This window comes from Squalius cephalus, assembly GCF_949319135.1.
Source record: "Squalius cephalus genome assembly, chromosome: 19".
NCBI lineage: Eukaryota > Metazoa > Chordata > Actinopteri > Cypriniformes > Leuciscidae > Squalius > Squalius cephalus.
In genome coordinates this window covers 10971835-10991164 of record NC_137140.1, presented here as the reverse complement: position 1 = coordinate 10991164, position 19330 = coordinate 10971835, and the positions used below count along the sequence as shown (strand labels likewise).

The 19330-nt window shown below is 44.4% G+C and overlaps 1 long non-coding RNA gene across 1 annotated transcript; it reads left to right on the top strand.

Annotated features, from left to right (window-relative positions):
• The first annotated feature begins 8013 nt into the window (after positions 1 to 8013).
• LOC307146945 lies at positions 8014 to 18739 on the top strand. The gene is made up of 4 exons (XR_013819193.1): positions 8014 to 9386; positions 16103 to 16170; positions 17152 to 17279; positions 18118 to 18739. It is a non-coding gene; the product is annotated as an uncharacterized lncRNA (long non-coding RNA).
• The last annotated feature ends 591 nt before the right edge of the window (positions 18740 to 19330 follow it).

Below are 19330 nucleotides of genomic sequence, written 5' to 3'. Positions count from 1 at the left end.
ACTTAGAGCCAGTGGAGGAGGGTGTGGGCCCTGGCATTGTGGCAGAGGCCAAAGATATCTATTTTGGTTGATATCTGGGGGCTCGCAGCAAAAGAGTGGGATAGTTTGGTTCCAGCATACACCAGTTCCTCAATTTTCCCTGAGAAGCACAGAAGTGGAGATGCTGAAGAGAGGGATAACGTGTCTGCTGAGAGGGGTTGGGGCTGGTGTTACCGGAGGCTGTGATATGTTGTCTTGGCTTCCCTGGCTGTTTTCCAAGAAGTCGCCCTTGGGTGCTGAATCTTGGAGCAGTTCTAACCCCGGATTTCCACCAACTGCGGAACGGCTGCAGATCGGCTCCGCTGAGTGTTGGCTCCGTGCTCCGCCGTCCTTCAATGCCCACCAGGTCCGGATTTGTTGCGGAATGGCAGCGGCCATGACTGACAACTGAAGTCACGAGGACCCACGAGAGCTCCCGAATTCACGTATGATCGTGCGATATAAGTGCTGAATTGCTGCGGAGCTCTCCGGCATCCGGCAAAAATGGAAGCTCTGCGTATCTGCTCCGGAGGGCTAAGGATCGCCGGAGCTGGGAAGTCAGTGCAGCGCAGTCAGTGAAAATACACACAATGACTTTAATGGAAACCTATTGACTCCGCCGCCGTTCCGGAGCGGATCCACAGCCGTTCCGCGGTTGGTGGAAATCTGGGGTTATATGTCACAGTCTGTCTGTGGGCAGGGCTCAGTTGAGATTGTGTCCGTGAGCAGAGGTTGTTTTGGCTGCGTGGTGTTATCATTGTCCTTGTGTGATTTGTCAACCGCATGTCCATTCAGGTGCTGTGTCCAGTGGTCATTCATACTCTGTCCAGGTGTGTGTGTGCAATTCAGTTTGAGTGGATTGACACACACTGCAGAAGGATGATGGAGGGAGAAGTAGATATTGTCCTTTAGCACTCTTGAACCAAGTTTGTTTGGGTGGTAGCCATCCTGTTGAAACAGTTGTTTCTGACTCCAGAAAAGATTGAAGTTGTCAAAGATGTTCACTCCTTTTATGTTGCAGGTTTTTTGCAGCCATGCATTAAGCCCAAGCAACCGTGAAAACCTGTTTGTTCCTCTTTCTGGGAGTGGTCCACTGATGAACGTCTGAACTTTCAGTCTTCTAAGTGTTTTAAAAAGTTAATTGAGTTCCTTCTTTAAGGAGTTCTGATTGTTCTTTATGAATATCATTAGCCTGGATGCCAGCCGAAATTAGCCCCGCCCACAACATTTGAGGTCGGGAAGTTCGGTCTGGACTTGATCCATTGTGGAGCAACTATGCTCGAACCAGAGCTGTTCGGACCAATCAAATTGTCAGGGTGGGCTTTATACGATGATGGACAGATGATCAACAGTAACGTAATCATCCACGTCACCAAAGAACGCTTGAGTTGAATTTGTTTGATGACTGCCGCTGGAGAATTGAGATGTGTAGATTCCGGCATCGCGGATCACATCCCAATGGAGCAGTATCAGACTCATATTCTGACTAGAATTTGAGTATGACGACGTCAGGCTAGAATATCATTCTTCCCCACATGAATGATAAGTCGATTTGCAGTCTTATGTTTCATCAGAATGTTCTGAAGTTCCCTGTTTACATCAGAAACTGTTGCTCTTGGACTCATTTAAAGTAATGTAATTGTCTGGTTTTAGCCAGTTTTTTGTCAAACATAGTATATTTAGGTAATGATCTGTAATCTTATAATTTACAATAAGTGCTTTTGAAGTGATTGTGTATTCAGCAACCCGAGCTTTATCATTTGTTCATCTGTATTATATCTGCTTTTTATTTGTTGAACTTCAATTAAATTTTTACCCTTAAATGGGTTAGAGAGTTTTTTGTATTTACTAGAGGTGGGCATAGATTAATTTTTTTTAATCTAGATTAATCTAGATTAATTTTGAAATTAATCTAGATTAATCTAGATTAAAATGGCTCATTTGAATTCTGCCGAAGGCATTCAGAATATGTGTGCTACCCAAATAATGACTATACAAGTAAGTCTTTGAGAACGGGTTTCTCAAGCCAGGTGGCGCATTAGACCAGGGGCTCATCTCCTGTTTCCAAAATGCATCACAAACTGTTTGATAAAGCTGTTCTACTCATAGACTGTAAAAGGTTACTACTGTACTGTTAGCAACATTAGGTAGGCCTATGTTATTATCAACTACTATAGGCTATCAATTAGGGATGGGCGATATGGCCTAAAATCCATATTGTGATATACATTGCAGCCTCTTGCGATAACGATATATTATAATAAAACCATTTCAGAACAGGTTACACAGACCCTGCTAAACAACTGCTAAATGTATTTTTTTTTTTTTTTTTTTTTTTGAAAGGGTGCATGTAGTTTTGAGATCATATATTGTGCAAAACTGTAAGCATACAACATAATTTTGCAGATAAATAAAATTTAAGCACACTAGCTGCAGAGACTTAAGTAGGTCTAATGTTTATTATGGCTTGGAGTTTATGAAACCCCAAATTTAAAATGAGAATATTGTCTAACTGATGTCTTTTCAGTTAAAAAGAAACACAACAACGATTCTTAAAATCGGGCGCTTTTAATAAAAAGAGATTATGTGATACACCACTCACTAAGATATATTGGAAATAATACGCGCGCGCTGGTATTCAGTGATATGTTTCGTTTTGAATTTGAGGTGGTAGAACGGATTAGTCGTGTGTTAACTTACCGAACTGTTACACAGTCTACGTTGGACGGCTTAAATCCGAACCAAGTCCAAATAATGAATGTTGCACCGATCTTTTTCACCAGCTTTCACTTTCAGCCGTGTTTACTTAAGATGACGACGAATATGATGCGTTGCAGCCGGGTGTTCCTCGCGGCCGCGGGTAGATTGCGTCATCATAGCTTGTGTAGTATAGAGCAGCTCCCAACCCAACTTGGAGAATAGATTAACGGCGATATTTTTTTTATCGCGCGATAAGAGTCTCGCGTTAACGCCGATAACGGCCCACCACTAGTATTTACCAATTCGGGGAACAGACACAGTCTCTATAATTATGATGATATCTAGGTGAAAGAGTCCCTATGTGTTGGGATTTATTTGACTCCTGTGACGTGAGAAAGCTAGCAGACGGACTGTTTAGCCAGTCTGTCTGCTTCCTGACCTGTGCCCCAGTTAGTCAAGGTTCAACTCTAAGACTATGTGCCATATTACTAGAAAGAAGAGCAGCACCATCCCAGGAGGGATGAATACCAACAGGTCAGGTCTGCCCCAAAAACTTTTCCAATTGTCTTTGAACCCTATGTTATTCTGTGGACACCACTTAGACAGCCAGCCATTGAGTGATGACAGTCTCTGGCTAACAGGAAGGGGGCCAGAGCATATTACAGTGTCTGACATCGTACTTGCGAGTTCACACACCACTTTAATGTTAATTTTAGTGATATCTGACTGGCGAAGTCGGACATCATTAGTGATGATGTGAATAATAATCTTAAAGTATTTACATCCCGTGTAATAGAATTGGCAATAACTAGAGCACTTTCAACAGGATTCTCAGTGGGTGCATCTGTGAGTGGAAAGAACCTGTTTGATGCTTCATTATTAACATTCCCTGTCACATATTAGTCCAGCATTGGCTCAGCCATGTTTAGGGCAGTGCTGAAGGCGCCGGCGAAGTTTTGGCACTCTGCCAGCTGGATGCATGAGTGTTTCAACCAGGTCCGGACCCGAACTGAGGCGGGGCTTTAGTCCTTTGTTGTATTCATCTGCTACGGCATGTGTAACATTTTTCTGTCAACTCTGCATATATCCTTCGCAATCGATATCGCACATTTGTCGATAGACCGGGTTCAGACCATACTAAATGTTCTGACCGCGTTTGTGCAGGACAAAGCTCTAGGGACATCAGAAGTTACAGGGACTGATGGCAGCTGTACAAAGTACACAGGCTACACTGTAATTTAAATTTTAATGGACAGTAAAACAAAGGCAGATAACCGTACAATCTGATAGGTAGCATTATTTCATAGAACACCGGCACAATAACTTCATATTGATGCGCGGCTAAACAAAGGCAGAGTACCGTAACTCAATTTGACCATTCCAAAACAAAGCCAAAGCGCAATTATCTGGTGTTACGGTGTTCTGGCTTGGTTTCTCATGGGCTTTTGGAAGTTACTGTTAAGACAACCCATTATTTTCTCGAAAGAACAATGGAATTGGCTCAAGATACTTATCCACATGATAAAGGAGGTCTTGAATGTGCCAACGAACTAATTTTCGACCAAAAACAAAGTTACGGTCTTACAGAATTTTTTATCACTTCCGCGTATCCATGTTAACTTGAATCATTTTGACAACGTCAAAGATATCACCTATTTTGATAACGTCAAAGTCACCCAGTTGCCCTGCTGCACAGGCTGTACAGCCAGAACCGAACGATGTACGGGGTTCTCTAGTCTAGTTGCATCCAAAGCAGTATCTTAAGCCCTTGCATTCTTACTATCCTCAATTAAAGTTCGGATAAATGTCTTTAGTTCTGAAATCATCTTCGTCAGCCTGTATATTTCCCTGCATTTATGAAATACCATACCTACCAATATCAGGTTCTTCCTTTTGGCCTATCTTTTTCACCCCGTACTTTCACGAAATGTGTGGATGCTGCTCTGGCTCCATTGCGACTCCAGGACATTCGTGTGTTGAACTACATTGACGATTGGTTGATTCTGTCTTAATCAGAGAATATGGTGGTTCGGCATCGAGATGTCGTTCTAGCCCATATTAGAAAGTTGGGGCTAAGGCTCAAAACCAAGAAGAGTGTGCTTCTTCCAGCTCAGAGAACCACTTTCCTAGGTGTGGTATGGGATTCGACGAAGATGCAGGCATGCCTGTCCCCTGCTTGTATCGATTTAATTCTCTCAGCAGTAAAAAGGCTAAAGCTAGGCCAGTCACTGACTGTCAAACAATTTCAAAGACTGTTTGTTCTCATGGCTGCTGCATCTAACATGATACCTTTTGGCCTACTGTACATGAGGCCCCAGCAGTGGTGGCTAAAAACCAAGGAGTAGCTGGATGACTGAGGCAAAAAAAGCAGGGAGCAGACATCCTGTCCAAACAGGGGCTGAGGCCCGGGGAATGGAGACTCAATCCTGAGGTGGTGGAACACCTATGGGAGAAGTTTGGTTGAGCGGAAGTAGAGCTGTTTGAATCTCTAGAGATGACACACTGTCCATTGTGGTTCTCCCTCAGTCATCCAGCTACTCTTGGGCTAGACACTATGGTGCATACATAGCCGAGGCTGCCCTGTGGTGAAAATCGGACCAGTTGTTTGTCTGTTTAGGTTCACCCAGGAAAGGGCTCCCAGCATCTAAGCAGAGGATGAGTAAGTGGGTAGTCGAGACTATTTCACTTGCGCTTCAGTCATTCAGCTATCCTTCACCTGTGGCTGTCCAGGCCCATTCCACTAGGAGCATGGCCGCTTCAAAAGCTTAACTTTGGGGAGGTACCCTTCAAGATATTTGTGATGCGACAGGCTGGTCCTATCTGCACACGTTTGTGAGGTTCTATAACCTGGATTTGAGCTCCACTCCGAGGTCTCGGGTGCTTTCGCCTTAGTGTGCATATCGATTTCACAAGAACAGGCATTTGCTAGTACGGCAGCGTGGGTTCCCTCAACATCTCGACGCAGCGTGAGTTCCCTTGAAAGGGAAAGTCTCAGGTTACGACTGTAACCCTGGAAAGCGAACGAGACGCTGCGTCGCCCTGCCATACTCCCTGCATACCTGTGATCGACTTGGTTCAGCCTCGGTTTTTTATAGTTTCTATGTTTTATAGTTTCCTGAATGTGACGTCACCCGCCCTATGACGTTCCATCATGCCATTTGACTGATTTCACACCTGCTTCACAATGCAATCACGCAGAGACTTTCCCACAGCGTCTCAACACAGTGTTCTTTATTCTTTATTCTTTATTTCAAGGATAGCCCCTTGAGATGTACCATCTCATTTTCGAGGGGGTCCTTACAATAATGACGAACAATACAAGATAATAAAAAGTAAATATTAAAGATAATTCCAAACACATAAACACAAAGACACACACACACTCGCATACCCACGCACACTCCAACAATGCTCCCCGAAACTAGCCCCCCACCACCACCCAGTATTACACAAACTTTGCACAGACAGGGTATGATAAAAAAAATAAATAAAAAATAAATAAATAAATAAATAAAATAAAATAATAAAATAAAATTAAATCCCTCTGCGAAAAATAGAGGTAGACATTTGTACACATAAGCATACTATACACCCCCTTATAAATACATCTACTTGCATGCACAAGTAAAGTATACAATACATATTTGTACACAAATACACACATTTATACAGTACACTGGACAGTGAGTAGTGTGAGTCCTAGAACAGTTCAGAAACAAGAGCAGGATGTTTGAAAATGTGTAATTAAAGATGATTTGAAGATATGAAAAGAAGTGATCGACCTAAGTGAGGAAGGAAGGTTATTCCAGTCTGATGGAGCTTTGAATTTGAATGCACGACGACCAATTTCTTTACTGGTTCTAGGTGTAACTAGAAACAGTTGGTCCATGTGCCTTAGGCTGTATTGAGAGCTGAAAGGGATTAAGAGGTCTTTCAGATATGAAGGGAGATTAAAATGAATACATTTGAAAATAAGTGTTAACCAATGGAGTTGCCTTCTGGACGTCGGGGCAGGCCAGTTCAAGGACAGTGATGGGTTCTATAAGGACACCTGAGCACAAATCTACAAAGACTATTATATAATAAGGAGTGTGTCTCACTCCTTTTTCAGGGAACCATGGTTAAAGTTGTAACCTAAGGCATTTTCTGTTCTCTTTACCCTGCTCCTCCATCATGTCAGTCAGAGCACATCTTTAATCTGCTTTGTAAGCCCTTGTAAGTTGAGCATGTGATATATTCTGTGTAAATACATGTAGGCCTCTTCTGTGAGGAATTTAAAAGCTTTTGTAAACCAATATAGAAGTTGCATCAAAGCAGCAAATAAATTTAGTAAAATTGTTATACCAAAATATATGACTCATAACAACGTAAGCAGTGGGGATGTCCCATGTGCCAGTGGCTTTACATAGTTTTGTTGTTTAACATTCTCAAATAAGCTGTGGCCTACTTATTTTTGTCCAACATTAGGTGCCCCCCACCATGTTGGGCCCTCCCGCAATGCGTGTCCTTCCCTTACACCACTGATAAGATGGCAGTGTGCTTCTATTCACAGCTGTGCATGTACTATGCAATACTTATTGTTATGTTTTATTACATTATAGGTATACATTATTTATAAGGGACCATATGGTTGTTTCAATGATTAAAACAGTGTGTTATAATTGCTATTCATTTGTATCACAGACAAGGGCCCTGCAAAGACATGAACTGAAACAAATGAAGAGAAAACTTGCTTCTGTATTTTAATGAGCAGCAGTTTTTATTACATTAGCTTTTGTCTGTTGTTCTAAATGTTAATGTCAGATACTGGATTCAGATACTGGATTCAACTTGAATTGTAATATAGTCTTGCTTGTGTACATATTTGAGAACCTCTGCTGTATAGGACCAATATTCTGTCCAATGGTGATTCACCCTGCTGTGAGCTGTTGTCTTTTCACATAGTATTCAAATTCAAAGCTGATATACATTTTAATTAAATAGTAAAGTACAGAAAAAATGGCATCAATCTTTCTGGATCACCAGGATTTTATTACAAGCTGTCTGATTTGACATGGTATAGATTAGAAGGCAACTGTTCTATTTGGCAACTGTATCTGGTATATTTGTGACAGTGACAGACAGCTATGGGATGTTTATAACAAGACCATTCGATTACCAATTAATTGTATAACCTGTAGATATTGTAATTTTGCACATAATAGGCTATGTGTAGTCCTAGAGTACTTCTAATAAAGTCAAACTGAAAGTCAGGGCACAAAGTTACAATTTAATGAGCACAAACCGCTTTTAGGAATATGGGGAAGAGATCAAAGCCATTGTCACCCTCTGCTGGACTACTATCGTTTTTTTTTTTTTTTTTTTTTTTACAATCATTTGGCAATCCTTTACAAATTATTTCAGAACCAATAAGGAGGTTCAACCAACTCTGAGTTAAAACTTGAACTCTGAGTTGACTTACCCTGAGATGGGAAACTTGGTTTATTTTCGGTTTCAGAACAGCTGAATTAATTTAGTTCAATAAACTCTGAGTAGGTTGACTCTTGAGTATATATTTTTTTACAATCACTTTTGTGCTAGTATTAGAACATTAATTTCATTTTTCAAAACTCTAGACACAAAACTCACAACCGATGATCAAAAGAAATCTTTCAGAACTCAGAACTCTTTCAGAACTCAGAACAGCTTTTCCAATCGCTTGGATACAATACACATAAACCTTAGATCATTTGTTCACTGAACTAAAATCATCGTTCAAAATTATATAACTTAAAATCAAAGTATTACCATTTCAAATTAGAACACTAACACATTATAAACGAGATGACTGTATTCATTTCAACAACTGCTCAAAATGATAATTAACTGTTGTATTAATCTTGATGGATAGTTTTTATGGAAACTGATGAACAATATTGCTACATTATCTATGGATGTAACATTTCATCATCGTTCTATATCTCACAGTTTCTATATTCCCATGTACCACATTTAAAGCCCACGTTTTCAGATCTACACATTACTGAAAGCAATATGTACCTTGTAATTGCTTTGGTGGTTTTGACAAATTACTGCCAACTCAAAAATGCTGGGTTATTTTTTAAACCCAAATGCTGGGTTGAGCATTTTGACTATGTCCCTGGGTTATTTTCTCTGTAATCAGCTGACAATGACCCAGCATTTGGGTTTGTTTTGGAAATTTTGACCCAGCGCTTACCTCCTCGCGAGTCGCGCGCTTTTGTCCACAGTTCAAATCACTACGTCAACAGGAGGACGAGAGGTTCAAGCGGGAGCGAGCGTAAAGGTGAGCAACCCTGTTTTATTAAAACTATCCTAACGTTAAGTAACGTTAGTCAAAGAAGTCAGAAAGTCAACAAGAAGTTATGTTGAAATGAACTATGAATTATTGACGACGGATCAAATGCTCTAGTCTAGATTTTGCGCCCGTCGAACTAGCGACCGTTATGCTGACGTTACGTTACACATAACATTCATTATTTTTACACGGTCTGTCATCAATTATTCCACTTATAACACGGTCACAATGTCTAAGTACAGTTGTTGGTGTCTGTTTTATCTCCAGAAACGTTGCGGGTTACTTGACTCGGCGGTGTTGGTTGGATGCAGTGTAATGTCACTGGCTAGTGGCTGGATATGCTAAAGAAGCTGTAAGTCTAACTTACCTATTATTGAACTGTTTTTGTTAGTCATTTTCGAAAGATAGCTTTACATAAAATATTTTATTATGCTGCAGTATGTTCTCTGTGTTTGGGTGCGTGCGCCTTAGTTCATTTTGGCTAAGCATTTCTGCAGAAAACAGTGATGTCATCGTCCAGCTCAGTACAATTCTTATCAAAAACTGTCATTGTTCATTTGAAGTCAGTTCAGTGTTGCTTCAGTTACGTTCAGAAAAGATAATCAAAGTAGTTACTGAAGTACAATTTGGTCTTAAACCGGCTCTGAAAAAAGAGTCGTTCAGTTCAGTTCTCATCTGATATTGTCAGTGCAATTAAATCAATAATATTGTTGAAAATTAAGTGCCCCTAACTAAGCAAGCCAGAGACAACAGTGGCAAGGAACCCACACTCCATCAGGTGACAGAATGGAGAGGAAAAAAAAACCTTAGGAGGAACGTCTCGGTTACGTATGTAACCCTCGTTCCCTGAGTAGGGAACGGAGACGTTACGTCGGATGACGACGAATGGGGTTTCGCTTAGAAATCCTATCACCTTCGAGTATATAAAACGAGCCAATGGCAAAGAAATGCCATGGGTCTGCGGAATTTGCATAGCGTAACTCCACCCCACCCTGGGGGTATATAAGGAAGTGCGCTGGCAACATGCAGATATGTCTTCGCTGAGGAGCCGAGACTGAACTCAGGCGTTCCAGCGGTACAGCGGAAGTGGCAGGGAGACGTAACGTCTCCGTTCCCTACTCAGAGAACGAGGGTTACATACGTAACCGAGACGTTCCCTTTCGTTGTCACTCCGAGTTACGTCGGATGACGACGAATGGGGTTCCCAGTGTAATCACGCCACCTCTCGACTGTCTTCCAGTGCCCTGCGTAAGTCTGAGCTCCCTGTCGTGAGACTAGCATGGACGAAGGAGTCCTACTTAACACAGGAATACCAAGGTACACTGGGAAGCATATCCAGTGGAAATATGCAATTATGCCCAGCCCGAAGGGGGGGACTTGGGATACACATATGACCCCGAAGGGCTGCATATGGAGAATCACTGGGGTGTCCAGCCGCAGGTGGAATATTTCAACCCCAGGGGTGGCAAGGTGGCTTGCCAAGGGAAAGACACATGCTCAAAGAGGCTTACAGTGGAATACACATGTGGGGGTCGCCCAGAGGGGGAACCATGCACATGGAGGCACCTAGCCAAGCGCGAAAGCTGCTCAGTTGCATAACTCTGGCGTTGACGTCGTCAGTGCTGGAGGAGACTCAGGGCTTACTAGGCTCACCTGAGGAAAATATCGCACGTATCCCGTCCGTGGAGAGGAATGGCGAGCAAGCGAAGACACCTGAGCAGAATCTCTTACCGGCTAGTTGAAGCGAGTACATGAGAAGAAACTGGCTCCACTCGGAGATTGTAAAATCTCGCGAATGTGTTAGGTGTCGCCCAGCCTGCAGCTCTGCAGATGTCTGTTAGCGAGGCGCCATGCGCTAAAGCCCAAGAGGATGCCACACTCCGGGTGGAGTGGGCCGTCACACCAAGGGGGCATGGTCGACCTTGCTGCTGGTATGCCAAAGCAATGGCGTCCACTATCCAGTGAGACAACCTTTGCTTGGAGAGAGCCTTTCCCTTCAGCTTCCCACCATGACAGACAAAGAGCTGGTCTGAGGTCCTGAAACACTGCGTTCTGTCAACGTAAGCACGGAGTGCGCGTACTGGACATAACTGGACACAACAACATACACTTTCAGGGTTGAGGGAGACAGCCTTCGCTCCAACCCTTCTTGCAGGAAGGAAAGCACAACACTGATGGGGCATTTCGTGGGTTCTAGATTTTTAGAAGAACACCAGTTGACGAAGAGGTTCCACTTCAACGCATAGGCATGTCTCGTGGACGATGCTCTAGCGGAAGTGATGGTAGCCACCACTGCTGGTGGTAGGGTACTCAAACCTGCCTCGTCCCGTCCAGGAGCCACATGTGGAGGTTACAAAGATCGGGACGAGGGTGCCATAAGGTGCCCCGTCCCTGAGAAAGCAGGTCCTTCCTCAGAGGAATTGGCCAGGGAGGTGCTGTCGCGAGGAGTACTAGTTCTGAGAACCAGGTGCGGTTGGGCCAATACGGGGCAACCAAAATTACCTGCTCCTCGTCCTCCCTGATCTTGCGCAAAGTCTGCGCAAGAAGGCTCACTGGGGGAAACGCATACTTGCTGAGGCCCCGCGGCCAGCTGTGCGCCAGTGCATCCGTGACGAGCGTGCCCTCGGTCAGGGAATAAAACAGGCCGCAGTGGGACGAGTCGTGGGAGGCAAACAGGTCTACCTGTGCGTCCCCGAACTGATCCCAAATCAGCTGAACCGTCTGGGGATGGAGTCGCCAATCTCCAGCGAGAGGCCGAAGCCGAGACAGCTCGTCGGCCGCCTGGTTCAGGTCTCCCGGGATATAAATGGCTCGAAGCGACCTCAGATGCTTCTGACTCCATATAAGGAGGTGGCGGGCGAGTTGTGACATACGGCGGGAGCGCAGACCACCTTGACGGTTGATGTACGCTACAGTCGCGGTATTGTCCGATCAGACTAGTACGTGTTGACCCCTGAGCAACGCATGGAAGCGGTGCAGGGCAAGACGTACAGCCAACAACTCGAGGCAATTGACATGCCAAAGGCGCTGGGGTCCTGTCCAGGAGCCCGCGGCAGCATGTCCATTGCACATGGCGCCCCAGCCCGTGGTGGAGGCATCTGTTGATACAACAACATGCCTGGAAACTCGTTCCAAGGGCACTCCGGCCCGAAGAAAACTGAGGTTCGACCACGGGGTGAAGGTCTGACGGCAGGTCGGAGTCACTGGGACTCGGAGCATGCCGTGATGCCATGCCCACCTCGGGACTCGATCGCAAAGCCAAAGCTGAAGTGGTCTCATATGAAGCAACCCGAGCGGCGTGACTGCGGCTGCGGATGCCATATGCCCCAGGAGCCTCTGAAATAGTTTCAGTGGAACCACACTCTTGCCCTCGAACTGACAAAGGCAAGTCAGCAGTGACTGCGCGCGCTCGCTCGTAAGCTGCGCGCACATGGCGACCGAATCGATCTCCATACCGAGAAAAGAGATCCTCTGCACTGGGCAGAGTTTGCTCTTCTCCCAGTTGACCCGAAGGCCCAGACGAGCTAGGTGCCGGAGCACTAGGTCCCTGTGTTCGCAAACCTGGTCTCGAGAGTGAGCTAGGATCAGCCAGTCGTCGAGATAGTTCAGGATGCGAACCCCGTGTTCCCGGAGGGGAACAAGGGCTGCCTCGACGACCTTCGTGAAGACGCGAGGAGACAGGGCTAGCCTGAAAGGGAGAACCGCGTACTGGTATGCCTGCCCCTCGAGAGCAAACCGTAGAAACGGTTTGTGTCGAGGAAGAATGGAGACATGGAAGTAGGCGTCCTTCAGGTCGATTGCTGCAAACCAATCCTGCGGCCGTATGCACTCGAAAATGCGTTTGGCCGTGAGCATCTTGAACGGCATCCTGTGAAGGGAGCGGTTCAAGACGCGCAAGTCGAGGATTGGTCGTAACCCACCGGATTTCTTCGGTACAATGAAGTAGGGGCTGTAAAAGCCGGACCTCATTTCGGCTGGAGGGACAGTCTCGATCGCACCCTTCGCCAGTAAGGTAGCGACCTCCGCTCTCATAACTGGGGCATTGCCACCGACCATAGTGAAGTGGACTCCCCTGAAGCGGGGAGGAGACCGCGCGAACTGAATCGCGTAGCCGAGCCTGATGGTCCTCGCGACCCAGCGGGACAGCCTGGGAAGCTCTAACCAGGCTTCCAGGAACTGTACCAGCGGGGTCATGCGGACCACAGACGTACCCTCGGTGGTGCAGCGAGGCGGAATGACCGGCCCAGGCGTGGGTGGCATAGCGGCCCGGTGCAGGGGCACGGACATTAGCCGCGTCCTGCCAGAGGAGGCCAGGGGAGGACCAGCGTCCCATGGGGGCGTGCTCTGGCAGGCAACTGGTGACAGAGGGGGACGAGAGTGGCGAGGCTCGTGAGCGGCGCGCACTGTCATCCGGACACTCTGTGTGCTCAGAGATGGGGGAGTGAGTTCTTTCTTTAACCACATTAGGGTGCTGCCTGTCGTGGGACGAGCAGCGGGGTGGGGAAAACCAAGGATTCTCCCCCGGCCCTCCACCGGAGGAAGGAGCGGCCCTGCTACCGTCTCCTGGGAAGAACTCAACGCCATCTCTGAGCAGCCCGTCTCAGGAGCGCCGCTTGGCCTGGCGTTTAGCGGGGCACAGGGCGGGAGAGGGCTGTGGCGCCTTCCTACGACGTCCTCCACGACGCGACCCGGATGGAGGCTGCTGCTGGGGCCGTGCGGGAGGGGCGGGAGCCGTAGGAGGGTGCCCTCGGCGGCGAGCAGACTGAGGCACCTGTGCCGACGGCTGAGTGGAGGCAGCAGCGGGCCGTCGCTGCAGGATGTGTTTGAGAGCCTCAGTCTGCTTCTGGGCGGTCGAGAACTGCTGGGCAAAGTCCTCAACCGCCCCGCCGAAGAGGCCAGCCTGGGATATGGGAGTGTCGAGGAACCGGGTTCGCTCGGCCTCACGCATATCGGCCAGGTTGAGCCACAGATGTCTCTCCTGGACCACGCAAGTGGACATCACCTGACCCAGGGAGCGTGCGGTCACCTTCATCACTCGGAGAGCAAGGTCGGTGGCGGCACGCAGCTCATCAAAGAGCCCTGGGTCAGTCCTCCCCTCGTGCATGTCACGCAACATCTGGGCCTGGTAGACCTGGAGTGTCGCCATGGCATGCAGTGAGGAGGCCGCCAGCCCCGCAGCTCTATAGGCCTTCGCCACAAGGGTGGAGGAGAACCTACAGGCCTTGGAGGGGTGCTTTGGGTCCCCGCGGGAAGAAGCACTCTGAGGACACAGTTGCATCGCAACAGAGCGTTCAACCCGGGGAACCCCAGTGTACCCTTTGGCGGCCGCCTGATCGAGAGGAGGCAAGGCGGAGGAGGTCGCCGAGCGATCACGGGAAGACAAGGGTGCCTTCCAGGACCTCGTGACCTCCTCATGCACGTCCGGGAAGAAAGGCATTGGGGACGCGCGTTGACGAGGATCAGAGGCGGCACCCAAAAACCAATCATCCAGCCGCGAGCGCACCGGACCAGGTGGCGGGGACCACTCAAGCCCAATGGCCGCGGCTGCCCGGGAAAGCATGGCAGTCATCTCGGGATCAGACTCGGGCAATGCTGGCACACCCAAAGGTGGCAGCACAGCCGAATCCTCACTTCCCAAGGACTCTTGCCCACCCTGTGATGCAGCGATCGACATCACATCTTCCTCTGGAGCGCCGAATGAAACCCGCGGCAAGTCAGAGGACTGTACAGCGGGTTCATTCGGAGCGCTCGCGGGTTGCACGGCGCTAGAGGACGGTGTGGAGCGTGGAATTGTCGGCGCTTTGTTCCACACCGTAACCCTCAGGTCACCCTGGCCGCCAGCCGAAGTACTAGCTCTCGCGGAGCCAGTAGATCGGGGTGCGGATGAGGGGACTCTACCATGAAGGTCATTGAGTCTCGACCGCAACCGTGCGATGGGCATGTTCCCGCAATGGGAACATGACTCATCCACAAACGCTGCCTTAGCGTGCTCAACACCCAGACACACAAGACAGCGATTGTGCCCATCAGAGTCAGAAATGAATAGACCGCAACCAGAAGTGCACGGGCGAGGCATCTTTAAAAAGACGTGCCGCGTGCAAGCTCTTTTAGAAAGGAGATTTCTCCACAAATGCTGAAGCGACCAGGGAGAGAACACACACACACTGGCAAATCACTGCACAGATAAGCAGGGAATGTGCACTCGCTGGAACTCGCTGTCACACCAACACTTGGAGAGAGGCTCGTCTCGAAGAGAATGAAGAGATGAATCTCAGGATTGGCTGTGGAGTGAAGTACATCAACTTGGCTCCGAAGCGAAAACATATCTGCATGTTGCCAGCGCACTTCCTTATATACCCCCAGGGTGGGGCGGAGTTACGCTATGCAAATTCCGCAGACCCATGGCATTTCTTTGCCATTGGCTCGTTTTATATACTCGAAGGTGATAGGATTTCTAAGCGAAACCCCATTCGTCGTCATCCGACGTAACTCGGAGTGACAACGAAAGGGAACCAAGCTTATGTATTAAATAGCCTAATACAATTTATTATTTTGGTTTGTCATGCAATTTGGTTCACAATCATTAAAATAACTATGATGATCATTGAATCGTGAATGAATAAAAAAAAAAAAAATGCCAGGAAGAATGAACATTAACAACATTTATTTATTATTTTTACTTATCTTGAAACTGCAATCAAATAAGTCAATGGGTGCAATGCCCTCAGGCGATTGTTATACTGATAGACTAATACATTGGAATGAATAAAAAATATTCTATGAAATATCTACAGGTGATTTTATAAAATATTATTTTAATTATCCACAAAATTAACATTTCTTCTGTTTACAGTCTTGTGAATTAACAATAGTTAATTAAGCTGTTAAAAATTATTTTGTCTATTTATTTTATTTTTTAATTAAGTAATGATTCATTAAAATTATTTATATATATATTTTTTTAATTAACTGGAGCCAGCGTAAAAAATTATTTTAAAAGCATTCTATAAGACATGCTAACTTTGTAAAGATATTACTAATCAGATGTTTCCTTCTTTTCTTTTACAGCAATGGACATTTTTGTTCAACAAAAACTCCTCAACTAGAATCTTGAGTGCCTCATTGAAAAATTGCTGGTAAATATGTGATGAACAATTTTGCATTTCAAATTCTCTTTCTTTGTAGGTTCTTTTTTTCACAGTTGCATCCAGTGCCAACCCTAACCCTTAACAAAGTTTTCTACAACATTCACAATAAGCTCAAAAACATGAATGGCCAATTTACTTGTCCAAAGTACAAGTACATGACAAGACTTAATGTCAAACCATGTAGGGTGAATTTAAATCAGTTATATTGTAGGGCTGGCATAGGGTACCACTTCTGTGCCTAGTCGTTGTCAGTGTAATTTCATAAATAGCCTTGCTTGTTTGCAGTGGTTCTCAAATGTCTTGGGACCCCCCATAATTTTGGATGTCTCCTTCATCAGACACACCCAATTTAAATTTTGCCGTCTGTACTAATGAGCTGAATCAGGTGTGTTAAATGAGGGAGAGATACAAAATGTGCAGTGGTATGGGGTCCCCAGGACGGGTTTGAGAAGCACTGCTTTAAGGGATAGTTCACCCGAAAAGGAAAATTCTGTTTGTCATTTACTCACCCTCATGTTATTACAAACCTGAATGACTTTCTTCTCCTGAACACAAAAGAAGATATTTAAAAAAATGTTGGTAACAAAACAGCTAACAGTAGCCATTGACTTTTATAGCACTTTTTTCCTATTATGGAAGTTGGCTACCGTCAACTATCTTGTTACTGACATTCTTTAAAAAATCTTTTTGTGTTCAGCAGAAAAAAGAAACTTGTATAGGTTTGGAACAACGTGAGGGTGAGTAAATGAGGTGAGTAAATTTGACATGAGGGTGAGTAAATTTGCATTTTAAGGTGGACTATACCTTTAACAACACTAAATGTTTTCAGATTACCAGAGTACATATTTAAATGTTATATATTTAAGCTAATTTCACTCATTCTAAGTTGACCTTAGTTAGAAATACACTTTGCTTAATTTAAAAGCTGATGAACGAACAAGTTCTAATTTGTCATTTTTCTATTCTTAGATTCCAAAGGCATGCTAGCACTTACAATCCTGCCTGTCATTCTTCCCCCGCCTGTGTACAAGATTGGCCACAAAACCTTTCGGCCAACTATTCAAGAGGCAAGAACCTCATTCATTGATGTACAACCGGTAAGTAAAACAACAGGGGACAAAAAGAGCAGGCTAATTTCTTTACACCAATTTCTTTAGGGCTGCACTATAAATCGTTTTAATTGTTTATGGTTATTGCTGCTTGCATCTGACACGCATTTCATTTTCTCACAACTCTTTAAAGGATTAGTTCACCCCAAAATGAAAATTTCCTAATAATTTACTCACCCCAATGTCTTCCAAGATATCCATGTCTTTCTTTCTTCAGTGGAAGAGAAATTAAGTTTTTTGAGGAAAACATTTCAGGATTATTCTATACAGAATGGACTTTAATGACAACCAACTATCCCAACGTTCAAAGAAGGTTCAAATGTCCGTCTCAATGCAACTTCAGAGTCTCGACACAATCCCAGTCGAGAAATAAGGGTCTTATCTAGCGAAACCATCGGCCATTTGTGGTTTAACAGTATATAAATGTTTTTTTTTTTTTTTTTTAATTACCGATCGTTTCGCTAGACAAGACCCTTATTTCTCAACTGGGATTGTGTAGAGACTCTGAAGCTGCATTGAGACTGACATTTGAACCTTCTTTTAACATTGGGATAGTTGGTTGCCATTTAAGTCCATTCTGTGTAGAAAAATACTGAAATGTTTTCCTCAAAAAAACTTAATTTCTATTCCACTGAAGAAAGAAAGACATGGATATCTTGGATGGCATTGGGGTGAGTAAATGATTAGGACATTTATATTTTGGGGTGAACTAATTCTTTAAGTTAATTTAAGACGGTATTTAACTAATTTAAGACTGATCTTATGAAAACCTAAGACACACTTTTAAATAATTATCTGTGTCTGATATTGTCTTTCCCTCATTTAGTCTGGAACCAACATGGTGCTTTACCTGGAAAGGCAGAGAGAAGCAAAACCCTTCCCCTTTGTCTTGGAGCTTGGAATGGCTGGACATTTTTTTGGTGAATGGGGAAACTCTGAAACAGTTGACTCAGTATTATTATATATTTTTTTTAATCTTTTTGTGAAGATAATTTTTAGCTAAGCTATTTTAAAGTTTATAGGTATAGAGTTTCATGTTTTTATTTTGCTACACAGGACTAAATGCTTATTTATAATGAATTGCAATGTACAGTATGTACTTACTGTTTATACGCAGTTTTTATGTGCCTCCCATTTTTGCTGCACAGGACTAAATGATAGCTTATTTAAGTGCTTATTTAAGTGAATTGCAATGTATTTACTTATGTGTTTTTTATTGTATTCTTTGTGAAGAGAATCTTTAGCTATAGGCTATTTTACAGTTTATAAGTGTAGAGTTATGAATTTTGAGAATCTTACCATTTTATAATCTTTTAACATACCAACATTTTAGCACAAATGATTTTTGTGGGCCTCCGTTTATGTTGCAGATGTCTAACTGTTTTTTTTTTAACATGAATGTATTTATGATTGTATTAATTTCCTGGAATAAACACTTTAATTGAATCAATAAACAGTAGTGTTATTATTGTTATTAATATATATATATATATTTTTTTTTTTATTTTTTTTTTATTTTTATTATTATTATCTAAAATGAATAACCTGTAGCATGGGGGTTGTTTGACCCAGCACTGATTAAAAACAACCCAGCAGATGGGTTAATGTATAAAAAACCCAACCTGCTGGGTCAAAATAACCCAGCATGTGTTCTGTCCAATATTTACCCAGCGCTGTGTTGCCAAATAACTCAAATTTGGTTTGTATTTAACCCAGCATTTTTTAGAGTGTGGTGATTGATTTCGCATTGTGATATGCGTATATAGTGAGATGAGTGGTATCCCACTCAACACAGTGACAACATGGAGCCAGCAGTGGGAGGTGGAAGATAAAGAATATGTGGTGGTCAAAGCTGGTCAAGACAAAGAGGACAGGCCAGAAATTAATTGGCCAGTGGGCAACGTGGACCCAATATCACAACAAGTGTGGCTATATCGAAAGATAGTGTGGTAGGACGAAGATCTCGTACTGGCTCAAATAATGTAGTTCTCCTTGTAACCTTACTTTTAAGGGCTAAATCAGGTCTGTAGATTTAGCAC